We start from the raw sequence: 6,159 nt of genomic DNA on the forward strand, positions 1-6,159 counted from the left end.
TCTTGCCTCAACATGAAATGTGCTCAATGATAAGATTCACATTCCAGAAATACCTGTGTGGATGAGCTCACATTGCATTTTAGCAAAAACCTCATTGTTTCTTAGAACTGTCCCCTCCTCTATCCTGCTTTCTCTCCTTCCTAACTCTTTTTTGTCAGAACATCATCTTTCTAAAGCCTTTGAAGGGAATTCCCCATCACAGGATATGATTCTAGAGAACCTGGTTAAGATATTAGGAATCCAGAAATAGGACAGTAGAAAAGTTTCCTATAAAAATCCTTTCTTATTTGGAGAACTGAGTGACAACCTACATGGTCAGGAAGTTACTGTTACCCCACTGGGACCATTTCTCTTCCAGCTACCATCAGAAATTTAGGATTTGCAATAAATAACTTGATGAAGTGCCCATGAAAACTGTAATTTCAGTGTCTATTACACTCTAAAGGACTTACCCTTCTCCTGAGCTTTCTAATTACATAACCAAGGCTCTCACCCTGAATGAGATATTGTCAAAAGCTGGCAGATCGACTTAAATATTTTGAACAAGAATGCTAAGGAATCAGCCAATTAAATTACTGTTATTATTGAGACAAAAAAATCAATAAAATGTGCTAATTAGAAAATAATAAAAAATAAGAACCATTAATTACCAAGAACATTTATACAAATTGTCTAGTTAGAGAAGAAGAAAGCAATACATCTGAGTGCAAATTACTGCATCTGAGATGCAGATGTTTAGTTAAGCAGAAAGAGAATTTTAAAAGGATGCCTTGTCATTTTGTGTGGACGGTTGAGGGCTACTCATTTTACAGCTGACTCAAAGGACATTAGCCATCTGAGCTGGACTTTAATTGAGGCAGAAAATAATCTGTATGCAGATTTTCAGATAGATGGTTTGGGATATGTTTTAAGTCTCTGCATGAGTACTTTTGATGAAAGGATTCCAAAGAACTGCTGCAATTATAAGCTTCCATACCAATTAAGAGGTAATCCAAGGTAGAACTCTGATCTGAAAGCAATGAAGAGTTAGAGTCATTTCTCATAAATTCAGTTCCAGAAACCATTGTCAGGCCCAAACATCTTGCATTTTAAATTATGCCAACTGAAACTCATGTTGATGTAGGTATACTTGCATTAAATGTAAGATCTGGGGATCCCTGGGTGGCGCAGCGGTTTGGCGCCGGCCTTTGGCCCAGGGCGCGATCCTGGAGACCCCGGATCGAATCCCACATCAGGTTCCCGGTGCATGGAGCCTGCCTTCTCCCTCTGCCTGTGTCTCTGCCTCTTTCTCTCTCTCCCTCTCTCTCTGTGACTATCATAAGTAAATAAAAATAAAAAAAAATTATTAAAAAAAATGTAAGATCTGTAAATACAGTACAAAATGGCTGGAAAAATCAAAAAATTATTCTTAAAAATTGTGAATAAAGACATCTCACAGACACCCAAAATAGCCCTCCACCCACTAAGTAATAATGGGCTGCCTGAATCTTCAGTATAGTCATTTCCTTTTCTTTGTTTCTGAGATTTTATTTTTTAAGTAATCTCTACACCCAACATGGGGCTTGAACTCACAACCCTGAGATCAAGAGCCACATATTCTATGGATTGAGCTGGCCAGGCACACTTTCTTTTCCTTTTAGATAGAGCAGAAAACAAACAAAGAGAAAGATCTGATTACTGATGTTTTGTATTTTACTCCTAGATAGAAACTGTTGCAACAGCTAAATATTTATAGCTGGAAATCTCTAAAGTGTTAAGCTTTACAGTCTCTGAATGCCAAATTATCTGAAAGCAGAAGTAGGAATCACATTGGGCACGAAAATCTGTGGGGTATTATATCCAACTTGGTGCAATTCAGTATTGAATAGATAAGTCATAGTCTAAGATATCCAGATAAAAGTAACAGGAAGCTGTGAAGTAATAGACCATTACTTCTATTGAACTATTGCTTAGTCGTATGTTGACTATAGAATGGGTACTCAATAGATGTTCATTAACAACATACCTTTTAAGGATACTCACAACACAAATGAAACAAAATTCTGAAGAAGATACTTTCCCTTCAGTTATTTAGAAAATTTGGGAACGATGGTCTTCCCTGTCCTGATAGTGCAGGTAACTTTCATATTTGTACAAAATCAATTATTATATATGAAACCCTTGTAATTGATCTAAAGAGCAAACAGCTTAAACATTTTTTGTATGTGTGTGTTTGTGTATAGGGATGGATGTGTGTGTGTGAAGAAAGGAGGAATATATTTACCCAACAAGGAGAGATAGGTCAGTCTTCCATATTTGGCATTGCTGATGTGTATAGCATTTAGTTACAGATACAGAAAAATAAATTTTACCAGTTTTTATTTGTTACAGAATTTTTTAGGGGGGAGGAAGGGGCAGATGGAGAAAAAGAATTTTTTTTTAATATTTATTTATTCATGAGAAACAGAGAGGCAGAGACATAGGCAGAGGGAAAAGTAAGTTCCCTGAAGGGAGCCTGGTGTGGGATTAGATCCTAGGACCATGGGATCACAACCTGGGCCAAAGGCAGACACTCAACTACTGAGGCACTCAGGTGTCCCAGAAGAGAGAGATTCTTAATTAGCCTCCATGGGAGCCTGAATTGAGGCTCATTCTTGTGACCCTGACATCATGCATTACCTGAGCTGAAGTCAAGATCAGATGCTCAACTGACTGAGCCAACTCAGCCACCCAAGGAGCCCCATAAAATTATATAAATTTTCAAATAAAAAGGGAACTACTCAAGTATATATTAGGAATATAGCCTTTTTAACAAGCAGTTGTAAAAATGAACTTAATAATGACATCCTATCCAAGCCAACTCATTTGTATATTTAACTGTGAAACCTACTGATGGTAGATAATCATTGCAGTATTTGGAAATAAACCACACACTTCTAAGCAACGCCATGGTTCAACAAGTCACAAAGAAAGTCAAGTCACATCAGAAAATATTTTGAACTGAGTGAAACTGAGTAAAAAAACAAACCAATCAATGTATAAGGTTTATGGACTGCATCTGAAACAGTGCTTAGTGGAAAACAGATTGTGTCAATACCTTGTATTAAAAACAAAGCAAAAGAACAATCTAAGCATACACCAAGCTGAAAAAAGATGATAATTAAGATGAAATAATAAGTCAATGAAATAGAAGACAGAAAAAAATAGACAAAATTAATGAAATTAAAAGCTGGTGATTTATTTTTTTAAAGATTTTTTTGTTTATTTATTTGAGAGAGAGAGAGCATGAGCAGCATGCTGAGCAGAGATCCCAATATGGGGCTCAATTCTAAGATCTGGGGATCATAGCCTGAGCCCAAAGACAGATGCTTAACCTACTGAGCCACACAGGCACCCCAGAAGTTGGTAATTTAAACAGATTAACAAAAATGACAAACTTCAGTCAAATGATCAGCATAAAACAGAAAAAGATGGATGTAGATTCATTGAGATAGACTTGAGGATAAATTCATTAATCCTTACATAAATGCTCAATTACTATTCAACAATATGCCCAGCTAACTCTAGGGGACATGGACATGTCTTTTCTACAATTTTTGTTCAGACTACTGGCTAACCATGTGCATGGAAAAGAGACCTTAAACTCCTAAACTCTTACTTCATGCTATCAGACAACTCAAAATGAGATTATAGACATCAATGTAAGAAAAAAAAAATCTACTTTGACATCTAAGAGAAAACGGGAGAAAGTCTTTGTGATCTTCGTTTAGGCAAATGGTTTTAGATATGACTAAGCATGCAGAAGCATGACTTATAAAGGAAAAAAAAATAGGGTTCTTCAAAATGAAAACCTATATGCTTTAGATGAAATCATGAAAGAGAAAAGACAAAGACTGGAAAAAAATGTGCTAATCATACATCTGTAAAAGACTGTATTCAAAATACATGAAGAATTCTTAAGACTTATTAATAAGAAGACAATCCAACAACAACAACAAAAACCCAGAAGAGGCACCTGTGTAGTTCAGTCAGTTAAGCTTCGGCCTTTGGCTTGGTCATGGTCCCAGAATACTGGGATTGAGTCCCACATAGGATTCCCTGCTTAGCAGGGAGTCTGCTTCTCCCTCTCCTCCCCACTCCTGCCCTCTCTCACTCCCTGCTGCTATCTCTGTCTCTGTCTCTCTCTCTAAAAAAGAAAGAGAAAGAAAGAAAGAAAGAAAGAAGAAAGAAAGAAAGAAAGAAAGAAAGAAAGAAAGAAAGAAAGAAAGAAAGAAAGAAGAAAGAAAGAAAGAAAGAAAAAGAAAGAAAGAACAGAAAAGGACCGTTTTACAGACAATGGAATAAAGAAAATATATGAATGTTTCACAGGAAATTGGAAAGATTCCTAGCATTGTTATTCATTAGGGGAATGCAAATGAAAACCACAAAGATATATCACTAAATCCACTAGAAAAGCTATAATAAAAAAGAAAATAGTAGGAGTAAAGATGTGAAGATACTGGAACTACCCCCACATTACTCATGGGAATGGAATGTGTTACAGACACTTAGGGAAATTAGTGTGATAGTTTTCTTAAAAGTTACACATAAACTTACCATATGAACTAAGAAAAATAAAAACATTTTCACACAAAGACATGTACTTGAAATTCTTGAAGGATTATACACACGAGCCAAAACCTAGAAGCAATGTATTGTTGATGAACCAGTGAAAGGATAACCAAAATATGCTACATCTGTGCAATGGAATGCAATTCACCAATAAAAAAAAACGAACGAACTGCTAATACATTTTACAATATGCATCTCAAAAATGTTATTCTAAATGAAAGAAACCACAATCAAATAGTTTCATATAGTGGGATTCCATAATATAAAATGACAAGCAAAGATCTTTGTAGAGTCATTGATTGCCATGGTGGAGGTCAGAACAGAATAAAGTTCATATAGGTATTTGGAAGCTTTTTGAGATAATGGGAATATTCTAAAACTGGATCATAGTCATCATCACACAACTCCATAAATTTACTAAAAATAAAAAATATATATAGACTTACAATGAGGGAATTTTACAATATGTAAGTTTGACTCAATAAAAAGTTAAATTTTAAAATACTTTAATAAAATAAATATTCCAACAGTGCCATGGAATACTGAAATAGGATATTTAATGTAGATTTAGGATGCTAGTTCTCAGTTGGCTTTTATTTTTATTATTTTAATGTTCTGGCTTTGTCTTTTCAAGCACATCCCACTTGTTCACAAAATAATGCTAATGTAGGCAAGGGGAGAGTGTTTTGTCAATGGCAAATGTACTTTGGCAATATTGTTTTGTTGATCCTTGGTGGATTTCTGTGGTAAGTGGTAGAAATGCAGTAATAGTTGCTTGTTAGAAGATACTTTCAAGAATTGACGAGTAGGCCCCAGATGTTCCAATATTGATCTAATTATTTTACTGGAAATTGCTCCAGTATATTTGATTTAAAAGTTCAATTTTAAATGTTCACTTGTTAAGTCATTTGGTTTATCTTAAGGTAGCTGAAGTTTTGATGGTGCCCTCTTGCATCATTTAGATAGGAAGAAGCAGATGAATCATCAACTCTTTTGTTTGTTTAATATGGAACATTTTACAAATTTGTGTGTCATCCTTGTAAAGGAGCCTTGCTCATCTTGTCAGTATTCTTCCAATTGTAGCCATATGCTGCTGAAGTGAGCATATCCCAACTTTTGAGATTACCTCTTTAATGCTTCAAATAAATCAATTTAATGTGAATTTTTCACAGTATCGATTTTGTTTAATTTATTATTGCCAATTTAAAAGGGAAAATGAAAATGAAATACTTGGAAAACATTACAAAATAAAATATTTTTATGAAAATTATTTTGCAATAATATTTAATGAATTTTTAATTTTCCAAGTTTTGAAATTTCCAACTTAAGTTAACCAATTTTTTAAAGATACCAAAAAATTAATTTAATGACAAAGTTTTGCATTCATTAACTTACTTAATGGGGCCTGTTGGAAGCATATGAATACATATGTATTATATATATACACATATATATAATTTATTGCCTAAACTGTTCAGTTGATGTCCAAGAATAAATAAGGGGAAAAAAGTAAGTAATTAGGGAGTGTAGGAACAGAATATGCCATCATTTAATGCACTGGGAGGTTTT

General features: G+C 34.4%; 1 non-coding gene across 1 annotated transcript; it reads right to left on the reverse strand.

Annotated features, from left to right (window-relative positions):
• Positions 1-5,590: 5,590 nt before the first annotated feature.
• Positions 5,591-5,695, reverse strand: LOC121498322. The gene has a single exon (XR_005989710.1). It is a non-coding gene; the product is annotated as a U6 spliceosomal RNA (small nuclear RNA).
• Positions 5,696-6,159: the final 464 nt, after the last annotated feature.

Source organism: Vulpes lagopus, chromosome 8 (genome assembly GCF_018345385.1).
Source record: "Vulpes lagopus strain Blue_001 chromosome 8, ASM1834538v1, whole genome shotgun sequence".
Classification (NCBI taxonomy): Eukaryota; Metazoa; Chordata; class Mammalia; order Carnivora; family Canidae; genus Vulpes; species Vulpes lagopus.